Raw genomic sequence first — 26,815 nt, 5'->3', positions numbered from 1 at the left:
AAACAAACTCATATAACCTTGGCACATCATTCCACCTGGAAATGAGATTCTGACCACACATCTGTTCCTGCACCAAGGCCACCTGTTTCCAGCTGTGTAACTTCACACATTGTTGATAATACCCGATCTCAACTGCACCTGAAACCCTCATCCATGTTTTTGTTACCTCTCGACTTGCTGAATCAAATACACTCCTCCTGCAGATTTTGTTCCCTGAAGGACATTAATAAACCGCATGAGGTTTTATAAAAATGGACAATTAATTCAGGGTTTGTCTTGAATTAAAATTTCACCATCTGCCCTTTTGGGTTTTGAACCCAGCTTCACCAGAGTATTACCCAGGATCTCTGGATTACTTGTCCACTGCCACTGCCTCCCCCAAACACTGTCAGGAATGGGATTTGAATCCTTGCCTTTTCCATTACCCTCATGAAGATCTCGATCAAGTTCATTAACTATGGGATTATTGAGGGGCTTTCCTTAATTATTGTGCATTAGCACAGGTGGGTGTTATTTTTTTCCCCTCCGGTTATTATTTGGAGAATATTACACATTGAACAACAAAGAAGAACACAGCACAGGAAACAGGCCCTTCGGCCCAACAATTAAACTGATATTAAACTCATTGGACTGATTCTTAAAGCCATTTCTGAAGAGGTGTCTTTACCCTTTGCAATTCTCCACTTATCTGGCACCACCCATTTAACGAGCTGGGTTAGAAATTGCCTCCATTGCCACTGCAATTTCTACCCTTATTTCCCTCAATATCCATCGATCCGTCTTTTCCAGTTACCAGAACACAGCAATTAAGAACAGATATTGCACATGGCACGTTGACTCTGTTCTACCATTCAATTCGATCATGAGACATTTATTTATTTGTCTTCATTGCCAGTCAGTGAAAACACAGTCACAGTATGAAAAAAAACAAGAACAGCAACAACAACATCAGGCAACACACATATAGAAATCACACTATGTTTCTGATAAGTGTTTTTCTTTAACCCTACAGTGCAGAAAGAGGCCCTTCAGCCCATCCAGTCTGCACCGACCACAATCCTATCCAGGCCCTACCCCCATATCCCTACATTTTTTTACCGGCTAATCCCTCTAGTCTTCGCATCTCAGGACACTAAGGGGAAATTTTAGCACAGCCAATCAACCTAACCCACACATGTTTGGACTGTTGGAGGAAACCGGAGAATCCGGACGAAACCCACGCAGACACGTGGAGAATGTGCAAACTCCTCTAATGGAACCCAGGTCCCTGAAGCTGTGCAGCAGCAGTGCTAACCATTATGCTACCGTGCTGCCCTGATAAACGTCCGTGGCCACCTACTCGCAAGTGGCCAGTTAGCTCAGTTGGTTAGAGCGTGTTGCTAATAACGCCAAGGTCGCGGGTTCGATCCCCGTATGGGCCAGTTTTCCTTTTCCCTCAAACTGAACGGTATTGGGCGGCACGGGAGTCCATGCTGAAATTGCCTCTGAATGTCGTGGGATGAGGGGCAAATACGTAGGGATGTAGGGGTAGGGCTTGGGTGGAATTGTGGTCAGTGCGGACTCGATGGGCCAAATGGCCTCTTTATTCACTGTCGGGTTTCTCTGATTCTATGAAGTGTTCCAAAAGTCACTACATTTTCAGCATTCAGAACAAATTCAGACAAAGTGTTTGAAATATCAACAATTCTATGCGGTGAAAACAAACTGTGAGTTTTAAGACATGACCCAAATTTCTGCAGTTTATACTGACATCCACCCAAAATACATTATCTACGAATACATCATTTTCCAAGCTTGGGTTGTAAGGACATGTATCAGAGAATATGATAGTGTAGAAGAGGCCCTTTGGTCCATCGAATCTACAGTGATGTATGAAATGCCCTGGCCTGCCCAACTAATTCCACTCGCCAACACTCGGCCCATTGAGCAGAAAGCAGGCTCAGTGCCATAAACTGAAAGGAGGTTTTAGTTCACATGGGCAGCATGGTCGGCGGAGGCTCAGAGGGCTGAAGGGCTGCTCCTATGCTGTAATTTTCTCTCTTCTCTGATATTTAAAGAGTACACATTGATTTACACAGCCAGAGACTGACAATCAGAGGATGAATCCCACAGGCAGTTGCAGAGACTGATAGGTAAAAGTAAACCCAGTCCCCTCATATAGAGGCCGAGAAGGACAGTTACAATATTAATCCCAAAATGACAGAGCATCGCAGGGAGGGAATGAACCCCGCAGTCACTCTCAGCTCCCACTAACTGGCAAATACACACTGAGTCCCCAACAATACCACGGACAGAGTGACTCCATCAGTCACATAGAACACCAGGCAATTACTATTCAATACAATGTGAACAGAAGTGATAGAGAAGGAAAAAGGGAAGTGTGGTGAGAAAGAGATAGAGGAGCAAATCTGTCTGCAGATCATGGATGACAGATACAGTATTAATTCCATTCTCTCACAGACAGACGCGGAGTTGCTGACGTTGGACTGGGGGAAGCACATTAAGTAGCAGCAGGACACCCGGTTAAAGTCCAACAGATTTATTTGGTAAGACGAGCTTTTGGAGCGCCGCTCCTTAACCTGATGAGGAAGATGAAAAATATAATGAAACAATAGATTAAGTGATCTCAAAAATACACTGGCCAGCAGGATTAAGGAAAATCCCAAGGCTGTTTATACATACATAACGAGCAAGAGGGTAGCCAGGGAGAGGGTCGGCCCACTCAAGGGCAAGGGAGAGAATCTATGCGTGGAGCTAGAGTAAATGGGCGAAGTATTAAATGAGCACTTTGCGTCATGTTGAGCGAAAACGACGTGTATGACGATGAGTCTGGGGAAGGATGTGCAGGTGGTTTGAGTCATGTTGAGATCAAAACGGAGAAGGTATTGGTGCCTTTGAGAAATATTAAGGTCGACAAGATAGGTCTGATGGAATATACCCCAAATACTGAGAGAGACAAGGAGGAAAATGTTTGCAGCCTGAGAGAAATCTTTGTATTCTGACTGGCGACAGAGGAGTTCCCAGATGATTGGTGAATCGCCTGTGTTGTTCCTTTGTTGATGAAGGATAACACCAACAATCCAGGTAATTACAGGCCGGTGAGCCTTACATCAATGGCCGGGGAATTATTGGAGAGGATTCTTCGAGATAGGATCTTTTCCCACTTGGAAATGAGTGGACATATTAGTGAGAAACAATATGGTTTTGTAAAGGGGAGGCCGTGTCTCACGAACATGACGGAGTGTTTCAAGGAAGAGACAAATGTGGTTGATGAGAATAGGACAGTGAATGTTGAATCTCTGGAATTCTCTGCCCGTTGAAGTGGTGGAGGCTGCCTCGCTAAATATTTTTAAGAAGCGGGTTGATGGGTTCTTGATAAGAGAGGGGATTAAGGGTTATGGGGAGAGGGCGGGAAAGAGGAACTGAGCCACGACAGATCAGCCATGATCTTATTGAATGGCGGGGCAGGCTCGAAGGGCTAGATGGCCTACTCCTGCTCCTATTTCTTATGTTCTTATGTTGTCCACATGGACTCTCTTCATCGCTCAAATTCTCCATCCCAGGCAACGATCTGGTCCCTGGTAAATGGAAACTGCACACTCTCCAACGGAATGAAATCCTTACTGTAGTGATTTGACCGGAACTGCACACTGTCCTCCAGCGGTGGCCTCACCAAAATTTTGTCCAGCTCGAACTGAACCTTCCTGCTCTTACAATCATGCATTAATATTCCATTCCTCACGCTGCATGAATCTTCACAACTCACAGACACAAAGGGATTTCCAATGTTGAAAAACATTGGAGGTTTCCTTTCTATTTTCAGGGATTTGGGAATCAGTGGATTATCCAAAAATAGAACTGAAAAATATGAAATCACAGCATTTATTGACATTGTGCTAATATCAGGGAAATATTCCACGTGTTGACGACGTGACATCGCCAGATCAAAGGTGAGCCAAAATGCTGATGAATTGAACGAACGTTGATCTCAGGTCACGAAAAGTGTCGGTACAAATGTAAAGATTTGCATTTTTGAAAGTTTCATTTCATGACAGTCTTTTCCGTTTCTATTTTGAAAGTTTGAGAACAACACAAGTACAATTTGAAGCAGTAAAATTGCGATAAATTCCCCGGCAGGGAATTGAACCCCGGTCCCCCGCGTGATAGGCGGGGATACTAACCACTACACTAACGAGGAGCTGATAGGTGTAGTAACCATACGCATTGCACACTTGTCACTTACACTTCCGGAGCGACAACTCAGTTCTGACGAGATCAGTTATTTTCCCCAATCCGGAGAACCATTCAATGCAGCAAACAGCGGCTTTAACTAACTCATTAAGACTTTTGGATTAGCAGGAAAGAGAATGGGATGGATGCGTGAAGAAAAAACACAAATCAGGTGGAGACAGAAAGATGCGTTTGCCGTTCATATCAAACCGCATGTTCTTTTTCTAATTTTGGAGGAAAGACGGGGTGTGTTGAAGTCTGAACATGCTGGACAATCTCAGCCGGTCTCTCTCCACAGATGAGGTCAGACCTGTTGATTTTTTCCAGCATTTTCATTTGTTGTTTCAGATTCCAGCATCGGCAGGATTTTACTTTTATCTTGTCAAGAAATACTTGTTTTTCTTTTGTCGAGTGTAACAGGACAAAATTTGCGAATAATGCACAATTTGTGGGAAAGCAGGCGGTGAAGAGGATGTAAAAATATCACAGATGGATCTCGATATACTCGGAGAATTGGATAGCTTTTGGCAGATGGAGTTCAATGTGGATAAATGCGAAAGGCAAATTATTATCCTTCTGGAAAGCAGTTTCAAAATTTGTCTGGGCAGAGGGATCTGGCTGTCTCTGTCCAGAATCACAGAAAGTCAGTATGCGGGTAAAATGTATAATTTTAAAATGGCAATTTGAATGTCAGCATATATTGCAAAAAAACTGGAGTAAGAAAGTCGAGAAATATTGTTTCAATTGTGTTGATGAAGTCACAACTGGAATATTGTGTCCAGTTTTGGTCCCCTTACTTGAGGGAAGATGAGGTGGTATTACATCCAGCACTTTTTCCTTTCCTTCTCTATGTGCGGTATGCTTTGTCTGCAAGAAACCATACCTTTCACTGTGTACTATTTCATGTGACAAAAATAAATCAAATCCAATCAAATCCGGCTGTCAGAATGAGATTACCGACGCGACTGGCGAGTTACAACCACAGGTCGACACGGCGAGTGGTGAAAACTGATATCACTGCTTCTGATCTTCACCAGAACAGACAGTGAAATGGAACATTGTTCGGGAACATTCCTGATTTTACAGTGTTGTTCCGAAAAGATGGTTAAAAAGCTAAAGGAGACATTGAAAACATGCTTCCATCGCACAGCGCTTGCCAGTTGGCTCGTTGGTCTAGGGGTATGATTCTCGCTTAGGGACAGGATATGTAAATGCGAGAGGTCCCGGGTTCAACTCCCGGACGAGCCCGGGGTTTGCTTTCGTTTTTCTCCAGAGTAGATTCTGAGAATGAGTGAAATCAGGAGCAGTTTCGTGTTCCCGAGAAGTCATTGCAGAGAATATATTACTGCAGAACACGAGAAAAAAAACAATCACTCGATTTAAGTTCATTTAACCGTGTTGTGGGTCTCTGGGATCGGATACACCGGATAAATAACCGCGTGCTGTCGATTCAGGAAACTGGCTGAATGCCGTCAGTTGTCATCTTGTCTGAAGACCAGACAGTCTGACAGAGCTGAGAATCCCACAGTTTGATTTTTCTCTCATATTTTAGTTTCATTCTGGTATTCCCAGTGAACCGTGTGTTTCAGCAATCCAGTTGAGGGGAAATTAACAACCAGGATACAGACACCCGAAGATAGGGAATAAGAGTAGAAGTACTCCATTCGGCCCGCCTGCCCATGTTGTGCTGAGTTTATTCATCATATAAATACAGATAAATCAGCAAGGCTATGCTTTTTAAGTAAAGGTGTTAGTACCGGTATGTATTTCCTTTTGAACCAAGTGGCATGTTGAATCATTGTTGTTTAGAATAGTCAGAATTTCACTATGCAATAGTTTAATTATTCGTACAAACATATTAAAGCATATATTACACAAAAGTTTATCTATTTCTGATTAGGGATGGTATATAGAGAGAAACGTGCTTTTCTCCACGTATATTACTGATCGATACCTGGGTGTACAGGTTTCAATCTCAAAATTTACCAGCAGTACAAAACTTGAAAATAGTGAGAAACTTTAGTGAGAAGGATATTGACCATCTTCAAGAAGATACAGACCGGCTGGTGGAATGGGCAGACATGCGAAAGATGCAATTTAATTAATGTAAGAAAGTGTGAAGTGTTATATTTCGGTCCGAAGCTCTAGGAGAGGTGATATAAATTAAAGTGTATACCTTTAGTGTTCCTCGTCCCTATTGCACCATGCCAAGATGCCACAGTCTATTCACCCATCTCAGAACACATTGAATATCCAGCCTGAGGTCTGTATTTCACCGTTTTGGGCGCCGCACCTGCGCAAGGATATTTTGGCCCTGGAGGGAGTGCAGAGGAGGTTTACTAGGCTGATACCGGAGTTGAGGGGATTGAGCTATGAGGAGAGGCTGAATAAACTAGGCTTGTACTCGTTAGAGTTTAGAAGAATGAGGGGAGATCTCATTGAGACGTATAAGATGATGAATGGGATGGATAGGATAGAGGTGGAGAGACTCTTCCCGCTCAAAAAAGACAGTAGGACTAGGGGGCACAGCCTCAAGATAAAGGGGAGGCGGTTTAGAACGGAGTTGAGGAGGAACTTCTTCACTCAAAGGGTGGTGAATCTCTGGAATTCTCTGCCCGTTGAAGTGGTGGAGGCTGCCTCGCTAAATATTTTTAAGAAGCGGGTTGATGGGTTTTTGATAAGAGAAGGGATTAAGGGTTATGGGGAGAGGGCGGGAAAGTGGAACTGAGCCACGACAGATCAGCCATGATCTTATTGAATGGCGGGGCAGGCTCGAAGGGCTAGATGGCCTACTCCTGCTCCTATTTCTTATGTTCTTATGTTCTTATGTCTACTTGTACAGTGAGCATTAAACATTTAACACTCCCACGTTCCGATGTACCTTCACTCCGCAAAGACTCCCTGCTCCGTCTGACAACATTGCACCTCACTTTGTTCACTGCTCATGGTCGGCTCATCTTACCCAGTCCCCATTGTGTTTCACTCTGCTCAGTTAAATTGTCCAGATTGCATACTGTTCCAACTTTCCTATTCTCCACAAAGAATAAACGAATAAATGGATTTCCATCCCTTGATTAATAACTGTCACCTTTCAGTGTTTAGCGGGTGAGTTTAATGAAGCGCTGTGTGTGATTCTCGCCTTTATGCTTCTGTACAAATTTCGTCAAAGAAAGTTATCCAAATATATCCTCAATTCTCCTTCTCGTTCAAAAAGAACTGAGCGGGTGATGGATAATGTTTCAATATTCGCTTCAAAAAGATAGAGAATGGATTTACAAATTTAAAATCCAAGGGTGACATCAATGCCTGAAGTGGTTTTCAGGCTGTGGCGACTAGAATAACAATGCACATTCTCAATTTGAATTGTTCAAAATCATAGAATGGAGCATTCATTGTGGATATATAGAACACAGAACATTACAGCGCAGAACAGCCGACCAATTAAAAAGCAATGACCCTCTAACCTAAACCAATCCCTTTCCACCCATAAACCTATCTACGGATCTCTTAAACGCCCCCAAACTAGGCGCATTTACAACTGCAGCAGGCAGGGCATTCCAATCCCTATTTAATTTTATTTTAATTTTATTTTTTTTTAATTTTAATTTTTAATATTTAATTTTAATTTAAATTTAAAGGAAACTTTAAACTTTGCAGCTGTGCTGTGCTTCAGGAGCTGGTTTTACACAAATCTCCATTCATCAAAGTGTTGCCTCTCCTGCTGAGCATTTCCTGTTTTTGTTTCAGATTTCCAGCTTCCAGCTTTGTGTTGTGTTCTGTGCAGGGGTTTTACTGCAACTGATCCGCCCTGTGACAGAGGGAGTAGAATGTGTCTCCCGACTATGAAGCCTGCCAGATTAGACTCCAAGATATGCAAGAGAATGAGGAGGAGGAGAGGGAGGATCATTCTGGACAGATTCCCTATAAAAAGGACATAAAGGTCTGCAATTCCAACGCTGTTTTAAAAGGCATAAGATGTTCAACATGGTTTGCAATCAGTGAAGTTCCCGACGTTTTAAATACAAGATTGTTGAACTTACCAGCAGCTGTTACACTGTCAAGAATCCATATAAGACCCTGTAAAGGGTGTATTGGACATGTGACTCTGTGGCGCAATGGATATCGCGTTGGACTTCTAATTACTGACAGGTTAGCTATTCAAAGGTTGTGGGTTCAAATCCCATCAGAGTTGTGTTTTAGATTAGATTAGTAGCAAACGGTTTGCTGCTTCATTGACGCGATTCAGCTTTGACACAGATATTTCCTGCTCTGCCATCTTTCCACGCTGTGTTTGTTTACTCGGTTCTCAGGGAAACCACAGAAGAAAACGCAAACGCCAGTGGCTTTCTTAACGTTTGATATTGCGTTCGCTGATTGCGTTGGAAGTGAGAACATATTTTTCAAGAATTCTTCTGCTTCTTTTGGAAGATAAAGAAGATTAAAAACTCACACGCAACAACAACAACTTATAAATAACTAAAAATCAATCAATAAATATCAGTGCCCTGCAGCGCGGTGGTGTTATCCTGATGTATCTGCTGCGCTTGTCCTTCTAGGCTGTAGTGGCCGTGGGTTTGGAAGGTGCTGGAAAAGGAGTCTTGCTGAGTTGCTGCAGTGCATCTTGTAGATGGTGCACACTGCTGCCATTGTGTGTCTGTAGTGGAGAGAGTGAACTTTTATACATGAGAAGAGAATGAAGTGGGATGCTTTCTCCTGGATGGTGGGAAATGTTTGTAGTGCTGTTCAGGTTGCATTCACCCAGGCAAGTTATCCCAGGAAACCAGGTGCTCCGGTTCCCTCCCACAAAGATGAGCAGTTTGGGCGGATTGGCCATGCTCGATTGCCCCTCGGTCCCCAAGGTGTTTGTACAGGTAGATTAGCGGGCATAGGGTCTATGTGCGATTCTCTGTCGGAGAGTCGCTACAGACTCGATGGGCAGAATGGTCTCCTTCAGCACTGTCCGCATTGTATGATTCTAAGGTCATTTGACAGTGTTAGAAATTCCCTGAGGGGGAAAAAAAACTGTGTTTGTAGAACTTACACCGTTGGGTTTGTTGCAAATTAAATGTTTTCCTCAATGCAAAATGATGAAAATACCTCGATCGTGTAAATAAACAGTCGGAACATTCGTGGGGAGTCTCGAAATGTATTTTTGTTTCATCTTTGTAGATGATCAACTGTGAAGGGATAGATAATATTGACTAGCAAGGAAGGGACATTGTGACTTGCACAATTGCAAAGATCCCGTGAAAGGAATCCAGGCTGGACTGAGATTCAAACCCCACATGACCTGTTTACCAGAAAGGCGATTTCAACAACTAAACCACACAGACTTTCTGTAAGGTCGAATGCTGGAAAGTCGTTCCGGATATTGTGTATTTGTGGAAATAAGTGATACTAACAGTGTAGGTGCACACTGATTGGAAACAAGGATATGCCTGCTGTTACGCAGGCACTTAAACCAGATTAGCCCCAGAGCCTGACATTGCTAACTTTGGTACAGCGGAATGCTGGAAATACGTTCCAGATCTGGTAGTGTTTGTGAAAAAAGGGTTACGACCAGTACTGGAACGTATCTGTGAAAATAGAGATAGTTCACATTTCAGATGCAGACCTTACACTGGAACGGCTGTTTCTCTCTCCACAGATGCTGTGGGATCCCGGATAAATTCATGAAAGAAAAATAATTGGATCCTACAGTGGGCTATGACTGCACCGATTTCAAATCTCCCTTTCCCCCGATATTGAACAAAAACATCAGAGGGAATCACCCGCATCACTCAGTGAAACTCTTCCGTTAAACACTGAGCGGTTTATCGTGAGTTGGTTCCATTTACTGTTTTCAGACTCAAATCTGGTATAGAAGTAGCTGTGTTCAGGGTGTGATTCATACACACAGTTTTCTGCTCTGAAGGCAGGCGTGTCCCTTCTGTGGCGCGAGATTTTTTTAAATAATTCGTTCATCCGGGAAGTGTGTGTCACTGACCCGGGAAGCCTGAATTCTCCAAATTAATTATCTTTGAGTAATTGGCGATGAATTCATTCTGGAGCCAGTGCAGTTCATGTGGTGTCTGTGCACACACACACTGCCATTCGGGAGGAATGTCCAGGATTGTGAACCATCGGAACGGGAATATGTTTCCAAGTCAGGATGATGTGTGTCTCGGAGTGGAACTTAGAGATGGTCGTTGTTTCTCTGCATCTGCTGCCCTTGTGGTGCCAGGTGAGAGATTTCTTGCGTTTGGATGGAGCCGCGCGAAGGAAAATATAATCAATGCTAGGAGTGGGATTTAAACCCACGCCTCCAGAGGAGACTGCGGCCTTAACGCAGCGCCTTAGACCGCTCGGCCATCCTGACTACCTGTAGCAAAGTGTAAAACCTCTGCACAAATCGATTAGAGTTCCATCTTCCTTGTTATTCCATTTCAAACTCTGTCTCCGCATTGACTGATTGAGGGTGAACTGATCACTTATTTCGAGGTTCACGGACCAAGGTGAAGGTAAGACTCAGAGTTCCACAGGTTTGAGGGGTGAATAGTCCAGCACCATTCCATATTCTTCATCCAAATTACGTTCGAGTCCGGTCCCTTATAAATTTATAAATGTCTATTGAAATCTGGTGGAATCTCCTGAAAACTAAGCTATCGCCTCTTAACTGATATCCACCGTTAGTTCCAAACAGCTTTTTCAGAATTAAATTCCTTGTAACTTTATTCATTTAATTCTCACTCGTCTTAGTGTTTTTAGATCAGATATTCCACAAGATATGTTTGATCTGGATAAATTGTTAACATTCCAAACTAGAACAAAATGCTTTGTATCAATCGGCTAATTGAAATTCTGTGCCAGGAATTCTAATCTCCTCAGGAAGAGGTTTAATGCTGAGCTGAATGAACTGTTTTTGTTTACAGGGATGAAAGGTGATGTCACTGGGCTGGTAATCCAGAGGCCCGCACTAATCTTTGGGAACACGGAGTAAATCCCACCACGGCAGCTGGTGAAATTCAAATTCACTGATTTAACACAGAGGCACATGGATAGAAAACAGAAACAGGAGGAGGCCATTCGGCCCAAAGAATGCTGGAATTGAAAGCAAGCCTCAGAAATGGCGGCCTTCAAATTTCCATTGATTCTTTTCCACTGAAAAATACTTTCACAGAACAACAGAGAACATTTCACACAAAAAAAAACTTCTGCTCAAGACAGATGACATTTACAAACGGGGAACACATTTACACAACAGGGAAGAATTTGTCAGAACCACAGTGAAGATCTGTCAACGGGAGAGTCACAGTTCCAAACAGAGAGAACAGTTACACAGCAGAGAGCACAGTTACACAACACAACATGCATTTCAAAACAGGGCCTATCTTTGTCGAACAGAAAATCCCTTTTCATACTCAATCAGTTTTTCCATCTCAGTATCTTGCTGATTTGTTCGAATATTTTCTGCCTCTCATTGTGAGTGTGTCCTAATAGTCTTTTACTGGTTTTCTGTGAGTTTTACTCTGTCTGTTACATTCGGGGTGATGTTACGTGTTATTATCCAGCCAGGGTGAGCTTCCCAGGGTTTTGTTTGTAATAAAAAAAGACAGTGAATAGATTCCTGGCTCGCGGGCAGCAGTAATAAGCCGGGAGGGACAGACTTTGGGAGCAGAGTGGCGCAGCGGGAGCGTGCTGGGCCCATAACCCACAACTCGATGGATCGAAACCATCCTCTGCTATCACATACTCACTCCATCAAATAGAAACAATGATGGTCTCAGTTTTCATTAATGAATAGCCCAGAGCATTTGTTTCCATTGGCTGGACAGTTCATTCAGCCAACAGCGCGGGATCAATTCCCGGGTCAGTTGAGATTGATCATGAAGGCTCCGCCTTCTCAGTCTTGCTCCTCTCCTGAGGTGTGAATCCTCTGGTTAAATCACAGCCAGTCAGCTCTCCCCATTGATAGCTCCCAGAAACAACTGGGACTGTGAACCTTGCTTTAACTTTACCGACAATGGACAAATCACATTGTTCAAATAAATAAGTTTATAAAAAATTAACTAAGCATGAGAATCGGATCATCCCTCAAATTTCATTTCTATCCCAGTTTTGGAATTTGTCATTTCAGGAACAATCGCAAACAACCAAAATCCAAAGAGCGACACAGAAAAGCTCCGTGATTGGGACACACAGCCCTCTACTGGGAGGTCAGACTCTCTCCTGTTGCTCCACAAACTCACCGCACTTGCTCTGTTTTACATCAGGGTCATGTTCGGTGAATTCAAAACCGAACCGGGAGCAGAGAGGTGAACTGTCTCTCTCTTTACTTCCTCTGGATTTACATCAAACGGAAAAGTAACAACGAATCAAAAGAAAGCAGAAAAGCAGCGTTATCCTGCGGGAGAAATGTGTTCTTTGTTACGGATGTTAAAGCACAAGAGGTGGTCTGGGGAACGGTTCCCGCATGACGAGGTGGCCGAGTGGTTAAGGCGATGGACTGCTAATCCATTGTGCTCTGCACGCATGGGTTCGAATCCCATCCTCGTCGGTGGTGTATTTGTTCTGTCTCCTTATTGCCGGAGAGCTGATGATTCGCTCAGTGTTTTGAGTTTCAAATCAGGACCCCAGTTTTGGACAGGAGTTTGCCACCAGGTAAACATGTGGTTTCAGAAGATCCAAAGCAGACTCCAGCTTCATTTTGTGGCCCGAATGGCAGATTTTGTCTTTCCAGATTCGGCAGCTCAGCCATGAAAATTAGCGCCGTATTAGCGGGATTGGCCATGCTAAACAGTCCCTCAGTGTCAGGGGGATTAGCACGGTAAATATGTGGGGTTATGAGGATCCAGGCAGCTGAGTTTGGAAAGGACACCTGGGTATCGTCGGGTTGGTATGGACAAGATGGGCCGAATGGCTTCCTTCGGGACTGTCACTTCGGTTCTTTCGATGGTTCCATGAGCAAAATCATAACGTGAGCAGAAGGAAAAAATCAGCATCAGGAACACAAGGACAAAACAAGGTCTGATGTCAGAGGAAGATTCTTATGTAATGACACACAGAGCATAAGAAATACATTTCATCAGAATACATTGAATGGATGAGAATTTCAAAATGCTGCTTAGATGAGATGTCATCGTGTTCATTCAAACACATTGCTACAAGCTGGTCATTACTGGGTGTTAGGTGTTCCTGGCAATAACGGATTGGGAATGGAAGGAACAGGTTCACATCTGCACATTGTCAGGTCAAACTGTGTCTCAGATTGACAGCTCCCAAGAGAGGTTTTCCTCTCCTCTCTCTCTGTGCTCTGGAATCTCGGGGATTAGTTGGAGTTTCCCAGCTCAGTAACTGTTAAAGCCTCTGAGGCTGGAGATTCTCGCAGTTTCTTTCACATATTCAGGGGGCTGCAGCCAATCAGAGCTGTGCCTGGGTTAACCCAGAGCTGGTTGAAATAATGATATTGTTCACAAGCTGAATTCTATTTGATGAGATGAAGATACAGATTGTGTGCACTCAGTCACGAAACAACATCCTGCTTTCATATAGAGTGGATCAGTGAGGGTAGAGGGATAGACAGAGACAGAGTGAGTCAGGACAGTGAGATACAGACGGCCAGATAATGTCTCAGTGATAAAAATCCTTATAAATTCCGGCTTTATCCAGTACTTTTCTCCTGGAGAAACAGAAGCTGCCGCCTTAGCTCTCACTGATATTGTAGCAGAGACACATTATTAATCCCACACTCAGGAACAGTGCTGCATTCTGACAGCAAAGATGGGGAGAGGCATTAGAAACAGAATGGTCCCGTTCTATACAGTGTGCAGGCTCAGAGGGAACTGAGGTTCAGAGAGATATTTGAAGGTGAAGGGAAATTTTGAAAGAGTCGTTAGGAAAACGGATGGGATTCTTGGTTTCATAAATGGAGACACTGTGTATGCAGAGAATCCCTGCATTGCAGAAGGAAACCAGTCAGCCCAAGGAGTCTGAACCGATTCTCTGAAAGAACATATTTCGCGCAATTTTACCATGGCTAATCCCCCGAACCTCCACATCCTTGGAACCTAAGGACCAATTTAGCATGGCCAAAGCACCTAGCCAGTCTTTGGAGTGAGGGAGGAAACTGGAGCACCCAGAGGAAACCCACGCAGGCACGAGGAGGACGTGCAAACTCCATGCAGTCACCCAAGGCCCGAATCAAACATGGACAGCAGTGCGAATTACTGTACCACTTTACCGCCCTCTTTAATATATCAAATCAGAGAAGATATGCTTCATTTCTATATTTTCTCTTGCATTAATTACGAGTAGCGGATTCAGTGACATAAAGTGAGGATTGGAGGTAAGATATGCAGACACGGGATAGCTGACATGTTCTCTAACTTCCAACTCAAATCTTGAATTTAATGAAACAGTGCCTTGAAATCTAACTTTGGGGCTCAGCAGGGGGATTAGTGGGAACTTCGTGATTGGATAATCGTTTTATTTTACACAAGAGAGACTCGGAGATCTCACAGACACCAAACACAGTTGGATAGGTTTGACTCGGCACGGTAACACAGTGGTTAGCGTTGCTGCTTCACAGTTCCTGGGACCTGGATTCGATTCGGGGCTTGGGTCACTGCCTGTGTGGAGTTTGCATGTTCTCCCAATGTTTGCATGGGTTTTCTCCCACAATCCAAAGATCATCCTTCCTCAGATATGAAGACAAAACTGCAGCTGTGGCCTCCCCAAGACCCTGCATAATTACATCAAGACATCCCTGCTCCTGTACTCGAAGCCTCTCGCTATGAAGGCCACCATGCCATTTGCATTTTTTACTGCCTGCTACAGCGGCATGTTTCCCTTCAGTGACTGGTGCATGAGGACACTCTGTTCTGGTTGCACATTCTCTTCTCCTAACTTATGACCATTCAGACCATAATCTGTCTTCCCGTGTTTGCTAACGAATTGGATCACTTCACATTTATTCAAAATATACTGCATCTGCCAATCATTGAGCCATTCGCTCAACTTGGCCAAATCAGGCTGCAGGATATGGTGTAAGGTGACTCTGAGATAAAGGGATGGCGAGAGAAACGAGGTGACTGCAGTCTGACTCTGACTCTTCAAACCAGTCATTGCGGCCTTGTTGAAAGTGAATGTGCCTGAGAACAGGAGAAAAGCAGATCATGGGCCAGGGATTTATTTTCTGTCAAAAGTAAAATAAACTTGTCATCAGCCAGTGTCTGGCTGAGAACTGGCGAGGGGAGGGGAGAGGGAGGGGAGGGGAGCGGGAGGGGAGGGGGTCTGCTTAAATAACATTCACATAAATATTTTCATGATCCATCTGTGTCTAATGGAAAATCTAGTTTGAAATTGTTGTCAGTGGAAAATTTGTTTAAATGAAAAAAAGGTGCCTGAAAACTAATCAATGAATTCTCAGTCAGAAACAATAGTAAAAAGGTGACTTCAAACTGTCCCGAAAAACGAGAGAAGCCAAGTTCAGTTTACAAACTGTCCGATGGACAGACCTGATGTCCGGTAACATCAGCAACGGAGGTAGTTCCGTAATTATAAGTGATTAAAATAACGGTTGTTGATCTTCCTGAGCGATGGTGGTATAGTGGTGAGTATAGCCACTTCCCAAGCAGTTGACCCGCGTTCTATTCCCAGCCATCGCATTGGTAATTTATTTATAACTTTATCCACTTCCTCCTGTGTTTTCAACCGAGTGGACAAAAACAGGGTGAACGCAACTTTTGACTATAATGAAAGACAATAGAGATTTTTCTTTTTCCTTTTTTTATAAAGAACAAAGAACAAAAACAACCCGGGAAACAGGCCCTTCGGCCCAACGAGCCCGCGCCGCCATCGCAACACCACCAGTCCCCCTCTCCACCCATGACCCCTCTCTATTGTTTTATGGCCATCCACCTTGAGGGAAACTAATTTAGGGACAATTTATTCCTGCCAATCAGCCTAACAGCACATCTTTGGGGTGTGGGAGGAAACCGGAGCACCCGGAGAAAACCCACGCAAGCACGGGGAGAATGCGCAAACTCCCACAGACACCACCCCAAATCCATGCGTCTGCACAGCAATCAGTGATAGTCACTGAGCTGTCGTCTTGCCCAGTATCTTGTCCAGTTTAGGCACACACTAACGACATGAAGCACTAGGCCAATCTCGAACAACCAAGAGCAGTCCCAGTATGACCCATCGCGTGTATGCCCCTCGTTGGACACAAGGCGGACCGACTTAAAACCTGTGAATGAAAAGAAAAAAAAATGTTTTTGTACCATATCCATTTACCTTACCAGGGACGCCCCAATGCTAATGACCCTTGTTTAAAACAATCTCCTATATCCACCCATCTCCAACCCACTCATGTGCCTGTCTAAGTTACTCTTAAATGACTCTAGCGTGTTTGCCTCCACCACCTTACTTGGCAGAGCATTCCATACCCCCACTACCCTCTGTGTGAAAAACTTCCCTCTATTATCTGTGTTATACCTCTCCTCCCTCAATGGCCCCTGGTCCTATGTGTCTGTATTATAGGAAATAGCTTACCACTGTTTACTCTATCTATACCCTTCATAATCTTATATACCTCTATGAGATCCCCCCTCAGTTGGCGTCTTTCAAGGGAAAAGAGCCCCAATTTATTCAAACTTTCCTTATACCCCAGTCCTTCCATACCAGGCAACATCCTGGTAAACCTCCTCTGCACTCACTCCAGAGTATTCTGACGTGGAGTCTCTCCACAGTCTCCACGTCCTTCCGGTAGTAAGGCGACCAGAACTGGACGCATTACTCTAAATGCGGCCTAACCAACGTTCCGTACAACTGCAACATTAGACTCCAGCTCTTATATTCTATACCCCTTCATATAAAGACTAACATACCATAGGCTTTCTTCACCACACTCTCCACTTGCACTGCCACCTTCAAAGACATGTGCACTTCCACCCCCAGGTCTCGCTGCGATTCTACACTCCTTACGGCCTTACCCTTTATCATATAACTCCCCCCTACATTATTCAGGCCAAAATGCATCACTTCACATTTATCTCGATTAAACTCCATGTATCTGCCCAATACACCAGCCTGTCAATATCCCGCTCCTCACTGCCCGCCAATCCAGCCATCTTGGTGTCATCAGCAAATTTGCTGATCACACCACCTCCTCCCTCTTCCAAATCATTTATACACACTACAAAGAGAAGAGGTCCCAGTACTGAGCCCTGCGACACACCACTAGTGACAGACCTCCAGCTAGAAAAGGACCCTTCCACTACTACACTCTGACTCCCCTTTGCAAGCCAGTTCTCTACCCATCTAGATACCTGGCCACGTCTCCCATGAGCTTTAATCTTCTCTACCAACCTACCATGAGGGGCTTTGTCAAACGCCTTACTGAAATCCATCTCGACGACATCAACGGCTCGTCCTTTGTCGACCGTTTTTGTCACCTCCTCAAAAAATTCTACCAGATTTGTAAGGCAAGACTTCCCCTTTACAAAGCCATGCTGCGTATCCCTAATCAGATCACAACGCTCTAAGTGCTCATACATCCTATCCCTAAGAATCCTTTCCATCAACTTGCCCACCACTGACGTTAAACTCACTGGCCTATAGTTACCTGGGCTATCCCGCCTACCCTTTTTAAACAACGGTACCACGTTCGCTATCCTCCAGTCCTCTGGGACCTCACCTGTGTCCAAAGAAGAGACAAAGATTCGCGTCAGAGGCCCAGCAATCTCATCCCTCGCCTCCCTAAGCAGCCTAGGATAAATGCAATCAGGCCCAGGAGATTTATCGGTTTTAATGCTACCTAAACACTTCTTCCCTCGTAATCGATAGATCTTTCAATTGGTCTACCGCTCCCTCGATGACCGGGCCAGACATCAACCCCCTCCCCTTCGTGAATACTGACGCAAAGTATTCATTCAGGATCTCCCCCATTCCCCCTGGCTCTCAGCACAATTCCCCTCGTCTGTCCCTGAGGGGGCCTATTCCCTAATTCGTTTCTAATGAAACATTACTGAGCTACAAAAACATGTCTTTGGCCTAGTAAGTGAGTTCTCCGTCAGAGACAAAGATACAAAAGTAGAGGAACAAATTTCAGCTCACACACTGAGCTCTGTACAATAACGGTGCCTGATGAAGTCAGTATAAACGCTACTGAGGTAATTCTATCAGCACAGCATGTTGCGGAGCTGCGATGGCCGAGTGGTTAAGGCGTTGGATTAGAAATCCAATGGGGTTTCCCCACGCAGGTTCGAATCCTGCTCGCAGCGATTAGCAGTGAAAGTGTTTGCTTCGGGCAGCCCCAGAGCCGGAACTCCTCCTGGTATTTTGGTGCCAAGTATGTGGATCACCATCATGCTTTCAGCTCCATGGCTCCGGGCCGAGTGCAGGAAGGTGAGCTTGAAGAGGACACCTGGGTGCCCTCGGGCTGGCATGGACAAGATAAGCCGAATGATTCAGTGCTGTTCCCTTTCTCTGGTTCCATGAGGGAATCGATAGTAGTCATGATGTGGGTAAGCTTGCGAGTATATTATCAAATAAATAGGTTGGACTAAAACCTGGTGTTGTCAGACTTTTTACTGTTTTTCCATGAGGGAAATCAGAAAGTTAGCAGATTGAAAAACAACAGCATCAGGAGCGCAAGGACAAAACAAGGTCTCATTTCAGAGGAAGATTCTTATGGAATGACACACAGAACATAAGAAATAAATTTCATCAGAATGCACTGAATGATCATTTCAAAATGCTGCTTGGATGATATGACATCGTGTTCATTCAAACACATTGCTGCAAGCTGGTCATTATTGGGCGTTAGGAACTCCTGGTTATAGCAGATTGGGAATGGAAGGAGCAGCTTCACATCTGCACATTGACAGGTCAAACTGTGTCTCAGATTGACAGCTCCCAGGACAGGTTTTCCTCTCCTCTCGCTCTGTGCTGTGGATTCTCGGGGATTAGTTGGAGTTTCCCAGCTCAGTAACTGTGAAAGCCTCTGAGGCCGGCGATGCTCACAGTGTCTGTTCCCCAGATTCAGGGGGCTGCAGCCAATCAGAGCTGTGCCTGGGTTAACCCAGAGCTGGTTGAAATGATGATATTGTTCATAAGCTGAATTCTATTTAATCAGATGTAGATACAGATTGTGTGCACTCAGTCACTAAACAACAAGATCCCACCTTCATATAGAGTTGATGAGAGGGGATGGAGGGATAGAGTGAGTTAGAGCAGTGAGACACAGACCGCCAGGCAATGCCTCAGTGACAGAAATCCTTGTAAATTCCGGCTTTATCCAGAGAGATTCTCTTGGAGAAACAGAAGCTGCAGTCTCAGCTCTCAGAAAAACATCAGGTAAGGCGATAAAGGAGCAGCGCTCCGAAAGCTATTGGTTTTGCTAACAAATATATCTGTTGGACTTTAACCTGGTGTTGTGAGACTTCTTATCACGAGGGCAGAATCAGTGGAGTTCAGATATCTCAGAGGATTGTTGGGCTGGAGATGACGAAAGGCAGGAAGAGCTGAGGACATGGAGGGATTTGGAAACACGGATAAGAATATTAAAACTGAGACATTGCTTAACCACGAGTCAGTGTTTGTCACTGAGCACAGGGTTGATGCATTTATATATTTGGAGTAAATTCTGTTTTAATGATGAGAAATCAGTTAGCAGCTTCCTGGACACAGCAGCACAATAAATCGGATCAGAAGTGGATCACATGGTGCCTCAAGCCTGCTGCTCCATTCAATAGGATTATATTATAGATTCACAAACCACAGAATCTTTACAATGCAGTAACAGCCCATTTGGTGTTATTGAAACAACATTCTATCTAATCCCGCTCCCCCGCCTCACAGCCCCGAGACCTGACTTTGGTTCTGACTTTTGCTGATTTTGCACATTCTCCCCCGTGGGTTTCCTCTGGGTTCTCTGGTTTGCTCCCTGGTTGAAACATGTGCAGGTGAGGTGGATTGGCCATGTTAAATGTTGCTTTAGTTTCCAAAGATATGTACATTAGGCACTGAATCGCTGCAGTTTTGATACTTATCTTGAATATTTTCCCCTGGTTCTTGATGAACTCTTGACTGGAATATGAAAACCTCTATCTACCCTACAGTGCAGAATGTGGCCATTCGGCCCATTGCGTGTGCATTGATTCTCTGACCTATCCACACAACCTCACATATTTACCCTGTTAATCCTCCTAATCTAAACATACTGGGAGACATGAGGGGAAATTTAGCATGGTAAGTCCATTTCCCCAATCAATGGAGTGCAGGGGCAACCAGAGCACCCGGAGGAAAGCCAAGTGGGCACAGAGAAAATGTGGAAAATACACACAGTCACTGAAGGCCAGAATTGAACCCGGCCCTTTTACTTTTCATTGTCTCTCTATAATCTTCCTACCAGAATGAATCACTTCACAATTCTCAGCTTTGAATTTCAGCTGTAACTTGTCCACTCATTCCGTTAACTTGTCTCTGTCCTTTTTACAGTTTTACACTATCCTCCTCAGAGTTCATAATGCTCCCAACTTTCACATCATCCACAAATTCTGAAATCGTGCCCTGCACACCATGACCTCGGTCACTAATATATCCTGGTGCATGTTCACAGTATCTACAGCTTGTGTGCAGATCAATGTGATTGACTGCAGTTTGAGGGTGAAAACAGAAAAGCGGAGCCAATGCAAATGCTTGCATATTCCACGGAAATGTTGCAGAATTGTTGTCAAGTCGTTTTGTTATCATCGTTAACAGAAAATAACTGAGAATGGTTTCGATGCATCAACCTCTGAATGATCAGTCCAGCACACTTCCGCTGCGTCACTTTGCTCTGGTAAATCCAGCTCCCCCTGCTGCCTATCAATGTAGCCATTCGGATATTCACTTCCACATTGTTGTTTAACTCCAGCACGAGTGTGAGGGAGCTTCAGTCTGGCCACACAATTCCACTGCAAAACACCAAGAATGCAATGGACGGAAAAGACACACACAAAAGCAGCAAAAGAGACTGTTTGTAAATGTGTGGCGACAGACAAAGGTTCCGAGAAACCGGCAGGACCCGGAATTGATCACTCACATGTTAAATTAGTTTCCTGTTGCAAATATATTCTTGTAAGCATATTTCCTGCTGTACAGCTGTCCTGCTTTGAACTATTGCTCAAAGATGTTCACTGTTGTTGTGTAAAGTGTTTCACTGTTTGTAAATATATTTCCTGCTGTGCTCTATGATATAGAGGGTTACAGCATGGAAACAGGCCCTTCGGCCCAAAGTGTTCATGCTGCCCGTTGTCTTTTTCCCTCGGAGTTATTCCCAATTATCCGTGTTTTGCCAATATCTCTCCAGACCAATCTTACCCAGGTAACTGTCTCAAATGTTGGTGAGTGTTTTCTTTTCTTTCTGCTGTTGTGAAATATGCTGCGCTGTTATTGTGTTTCCGGCTCTGTAAATATTTTTTCTTCTTTTCTCTTCACATATCACCTTCCCTTGCAAACATGTTCCCTGTTGTGTAAAAAAGATTCCCCGTGAGGACTTTTTTTGTCTGTAAATTGTTGCATGTTGTGTTAAGATGTTCCCTCTTCTTGGGTAAGGCTCTGGTTGCAGAAAAAGCCATTTACTCCAGATCGAGGTTTTTCGGGGAAAAGGGAAGCCAAATAACAGTTTGTGTTCTCCAGGTAAAAGGAACAACTGCTTCACAGTTACCGTTAAGTTGTTTATTCATCACTATGAGCAGGAATAGCAGAGGATGGTTTCAATCCATCGACCTCTGGGTTATGGGCCCAGCACGCTTCCGTTGCGCCACTTTGCTACGGCAAGAATTTTTCCCTGCGGCCCATCAATGTAGTCAGACAGATGGTCACTCCTCTATCGTTTAATCGGAACAGCAGTGTGAGGAGGCATCACTGCATCACACCGAGAATACAATAGACAGTGAAAAACACACAATAGCAGCATGAGAGACTGCTTGGACACATGGAACGACGGACAGAGTGTTGGGAAACCGGCAAGATACGGAATTGGAGAGTCGATCACTATTTTAAAAGGAACGTTCTGTTGCAAATACGTGTTTATAAATATATTTCCTGCTGTGTAACTGTGCTCTCTGTTGTTGAGAAATGTTTTCTGCTGTTGTCTAAAATGCCTTCCCGGTTGTGTAAATATGATCCATCTTGCGTCGATAGTTTTAAAATACTCTCTTAATATATGTCCTGTTCTGTAAACGTGTTCCCTGTTACATAAGAACATAAGAAATAGGAGCAGGAGTAGGCCATCTCGCCCTTCGAGCCTGCCCCGCCATTCAATAAGATCATGGCTGATCTGAAGTGGCTCAGTTCCACTTTCCCGCTTTCTCCCCATAACCCTTAATTCCCTTGTCTATCAAAAACCTCTCCACCCGTGACTTAAATATATTTAGCGAGGTAGCCTCCACCACTTCAATGGGCAGTGAATTCCAGATATTCACCACCCTTTGAGTGAAGAAGTTCCTCCTCAAATCTGATCTAAACTGCCCCCCACCCCTTATCTTGAGGCTGTGACCACTAGTCTTGCTATCCTTTCTGAGCGGGAAGAATCTCTCTATCTCTATCCTATCTCTCACCTTCATTATCTTATATGTCTCTAAAAGATCCCCCCGTCATCCTTCTAAACTCCAACGAGTACAAACCCAGTCTATCCAGTCTCTCTTCATAGGCTAACCTCCTCATCTCAGGTCTCAGCCGAGTGAACCTCCTCTGCACTGCTCTGTTGTGTCAAAATATTCTCCGTGAAAATGTTTTCCGTTTTGCTAATGTTAATTATCTGATCTCATGATATTCCATGTTGGGTTAAAATGTTGTCTGTTGTGTTAAGATCTTCTCTGTTCTTGTATAAAACTCTGGTTAAACTGGAAGTGGATCACGATCGCCCAATTTCGACTGCCTTTTACCCTCTGTTCGGGATGTGATTGGGTGATTCATATTGTATCCAACACATGCATGTGAGTGAGATTTGTTCTGTGTCTCTCCGTCTCCGGTTGGAGTTGCGAGTTTTTATTTGTTTTATTCATTTCGAGAGGTGGGTACCACTGACTAGGCCAACGTTCATTGCCAATCCCTAACCGGCCTTAAGTAGGTGGTGGTTTGCTGCTTTCTTAAACTGCTGCTGTCCCTGAGGTGAGGGAACAACCACGGTGCTGTCAGCCTAACAGTGGAGAAACAGAAGCTGCAGTCTCAACTCTCACTGATTTTGTAGCAGAGACAAATTAATAATCCCACACTCAGGAACAGTGCTGCATTTTGACAGAAGAGATGGGGAAAGGCAATAGAAACTGACTGGTCCAGTTCTGAGCAGTGTGCAGGCTCAGGGGGACCTGAGGGTCAGAGAGATCTTTGAAGGAGAGAGACGATTTTAAGAGAGTTGTCAGGAAGGCGGATTGGATGTTTGGCTTCATAACTGGAGATACTGAGTATAAAAACTGGGAAGTTCTGCTCAATCTTTATGAAGCTCTGATTAACTGTAGCTGTTTTAGGATTGCCCCCAGATCCGGGAACCAGACTTTACAAAGTGTGTGAGAGTCCTTACGAAGGGGGAAAGGAGATTTACTGTTTTGGATCCAGCAGTGAGGGATTTTAGCTCCAAGGTATGGCTGGATAACTCGGAGTTTCTCTCTTTGCAGCAAAAGGGATTGAGTGGCGCTGGAAGAGAGGTGTAAAAGAGTAGAACATATTGAACTAAGGTTCACAGGGGGAAGTTCCTGCATTAGCTGCTAGCAGAAGGATTCGGGGACAGACATTGAAGATTGAAGACAGGAAGTGCAAGAGGCAAAGCATCCCGACAGTGCGGAAGGAGGCCATTCGGCCCAGATATTCTGCACCGACTCTCCGACAGTGAATCCCTCCCTGTCACTCTACGTAATTACTCTGCTAATCCGCCTAACAGTAAGGGTCAATTTAGCCTGGCCAAACCACCAAATTTGCTCGTCGTTGGAGATAAAACATAGAACATAGAACATAGAACATTACAGCGCAGAACAGGCCCTTCGGCCCACGATGTTGCGCCGACCAGTTACAAAAACAATGACCCACTAACCGAAACCAATCCCTTTTCGTCCATAAACCTATCCAGAGATCTCTTAAACGCCCCCAAACTAGACGCATTTACAACTGCAGCAGGCAGGGCATTCCAATCCCTCACCACCCGCTGGGTAAAGAACCTACCCCTGACATCCGTCCTGTAGCTACCCCCCCTTAATTTAAAGCCATGCCCCCTCGTGCTAGCTTTCTCCATCCGAGGAAAAAGGCTATCACTATCCACCCTATCTAAACCTCTAATCATCTTATATGTTACAATAAGATCCCCTCTTAGCTGCCTTCTTTCCAACGAAAACAACCCTAAATCCCTCAGTCTCTCCTCATAGGACCTCCCCACCATACCAGGCAACATCCTAGTAAACCTCCTCTGCACCCTCTCCAACGCCTCCACATCCTTCTTGTAATGCGGGGACCAGAACTGCACACAGTACTCCAAGTGCGGCCGCACTAGAGTAGTGTACAGTTGCAACATGACGCTGCGACTCCTAAATTCAATCCCCCTACCAATAAACGCCAAGACACCGTACGCCTTCTTAACAACCTTATCTACTTGATTCCCAACTTTCAGGGATCTATGTACACATACACCTAGATCCCTCTGTTCATCCACACTATTCAAAGTCCTCCCGTTAGCCCTATACTCGACACATCTGTTGCTCCTACCAAAGTGAATTACCTCACACTTCTCCGCATTAAATTCCATCCGCCACCTCTCGGCCCAGCTCTGCAACCTATCTAAGTCTCCCTGCAGACGATGACACCCTTCCTCACAATCTACCACACCTCCAACTTTGGTGTCATCAGCAAATTTACTAATCCACCCAACTATACCCTCATCCAGATCATTAATAAAAATTACAAACAACAGTGGCCCCAAAACAGATCCCTGAGGCACACCACTCGTAACTGAACTCCATGATGAATATTTACCATCATCCACCACCCTCTGTCTCCTATCTGATAGCCAATTCCTGAGCCAACTTCCTAGATTACCCACAATCCCATACATCTGCATTTTCTGCAGAAGCCTACCATGGTGAACCTTATCGAACGCCTTACTAAAATCCATATATACCACGTCAACTGCCTTGCCCCCATCCACGTCTTTGGTCACCTTCTCAAAAAACTCAATAAGGTTAGTAAGGCACGACCTACCCGCTACAAAACCATGCTGACTATTTCTCATCAATTCATTACACTCCAAATAACTATAAATCCTATCCCTAATAATTTTTTCTAAAACCTTGCCCACAACAGAAGTAAGACTCACCGGTCTATAATTCCCGGCAAAGTCTCTGTTCCCCTTCTTAAACAATGGGACAACATTCGCTATCCTCCAATCCTCCGGGACTACACCAGAGACCAATGACGACCTGAAGATCAGATTGCTCTGCAATCACCTCTCTAGCCTCCCAGAGAATCCTAGGGTAGATCCCATCCGGACCAGGGGACTTATCTATTTTCAGCCCCTCAAGAATTTCCAGCACATCCCCCTTATCAACCGTAATACTGTCTATTTTACACCCCTGCAACCCAATGTCCTCCTCAGCTATATTCATGCCCCCCTGCGTGAACACCGAAGAGAAATATTGGTTCAATACTTCTCCAATCTCCTCCGGTTCCACACACAACTTCCCCCTGCTGTCTGTAACTGGCCCTAATCTTGCCCTGACCAACCTTCTGTTCTTGACATACCTATAGAACGCCTTAGGATTCTCCTTAATCCTATCAGCCAAAGTCTTCTCATGTCCTCTTTTAGCCCTTCTCAACTCACTCTTCAACTCCCTCCTAGCCAATTTAAAGCTTTCTAGTGCACTATCTGAGCCCTCCAATCTCATCCGAACATAAGCCTCCTTTTTCTTTTTAACCATCGACTCAACTCTTTTAGTGCACCACGGTTCCCTAGATCTACCAAATCCTCCATGCCTGACAGGGACATACCTATCAAGGACTCGCAGTCGCTGCTCCTTGAAAAAACTCCACATTTCGGACGTTCCCAGTCCCTGTAATCTCCTAGTCCAATCTATGCTTCCTAATTCACTCCTAATAGCCTCATAATTGCCCTTACCCCAGCTAAAACTACTGACCCGAGGTTCATGCCTATCCCTTCCCATCACTCAGGTGCACGTAACCGAATTGTGGTCACTATCACCAAAATGCACACCAACTTCCAAGTCTAGCACCTGGTCTGGCTCATTTCCCAGCACCAAATCCAATATAGCCTCACCTCTAGTTGGCCTATCTACATACTGAGTCAAAAAACCTTCCTGCACGCTTTGTACAAAAACTGACCCCTCTAACGAGCTAGAACTATAGCAATTCCAATCAATATTCGTAAAATTAAAGTCCCCCATAACAATTACCCTATTACTTTCACTCCTAACCAGGATCGTCTCCGCAATCCTTTCCTCAACCTCTCTAGAACTTTTAGGAGGTCTATAAAAGACTCCCAACAGGGTGACCTCTCCTCTCCTATTTCTAATCTCCGCCCATACTACCTCAACTGACAAGTCCTCATCAAACTTCC

At 44.4% G+C, this 26,815-nt stretch overlaps 6 non-coding genes across 6 annotated transcripts; 5 read left to right on the top strand and 1 right to left on the bottom strand.

Moving 5' to 3' along the window:
• Positions 1–1,347: 1,347 nt before the first annotated feature.
• On the top strand, positions 1,348–1,421 carry trnai-aau (transfer RNA isoleucine (anticodon AAU)). Its single transcript has one exon. It is a non-coding gene; the product is annotated as a tRNA-Ile (tRNA).
• A 3,971-nt stretch (positions 1,422–5,392) lies between these two features.
• On the top strand, positions 5,393–5,478 carry trnap-agg (transfer RNA proline (anticodon AGG)). The gene is given in 2 exon segments: positions 5,393–5,428; positions 5,443–5,478. It is a non-coding gene; the product is annotated as a tRNA-Pro (tRNA).
• Positions 5,479–8,331: 2,853 nt separating this feature from the next.
• Positions 8,332–8,422, top strand: trnar-ucu (transfer RNA arginine (anticodon UCU)). The gene is given in 2 exon segments: positions 8,332–8,368; positions 8,387–8,422. It is a non-coding gene; the product is annotated as a tRNA-Arg (tRNA).
• Positions 8,423–10,505: 2,083 nt separating this feature from the next.
• trnal-aag (transfer RNA leucine (anticodon AAG)) lies at positions 10,506–10,588 on the bottom strand. The gene has a single exon. It is a non-coding gene; the product is annotated as a tRNA-Leu (tRNA).
• A 2,096-nt stretch (positions 10,589–12,684) lies between these two features.
• Positions 12,685–12,766, top strand: trnas-gcu (transfer RNA serine (anticodon GCU)). Its single transcript has one exon. It is a non-coding gene; the product is annotated as a tRNA-Ser (tRNA).
• A 5,646-nt stretch (positions 12,767–18,412) lies between these two features.
• On the top strand, positions 18,413–18,494 carry trnas-aga (transfer RNA serine (anticodon AGA)). Its single transcript has one exon. It is a non-coding gene; the product is annotated as a tRNA-Ser (tRNA).
• The last annotated feature ends 8,321 nt before the right edge of the window (positions 18,495–26,815 follow it).

The sequence above is a fragment of the Carcharhinus amblyrhynchos genome, unplaced genomic scaffold (genome assembly GCF_965287045.1).
Source record: "Carcharhinus amblyrhynchos unplaced genomic scaffold, sCarAmb.v2.hapA scaffold_42, whole genome shotgun sequence".
Classification (NCBI taxonomy): domain Eukaryota; kingdom Metazoa; phylum Chordata; class Chondrichthyes; order Carcharhiniformes; family Carcharhinidae; genus Carcharhinus; species Carcharhinus amblyrhynchos.
The sequence above is the reverse complement of the archived record's forward strand: the minus strand, read 5'-3'. Positions and strand labels throughout refer to the sequence as shown.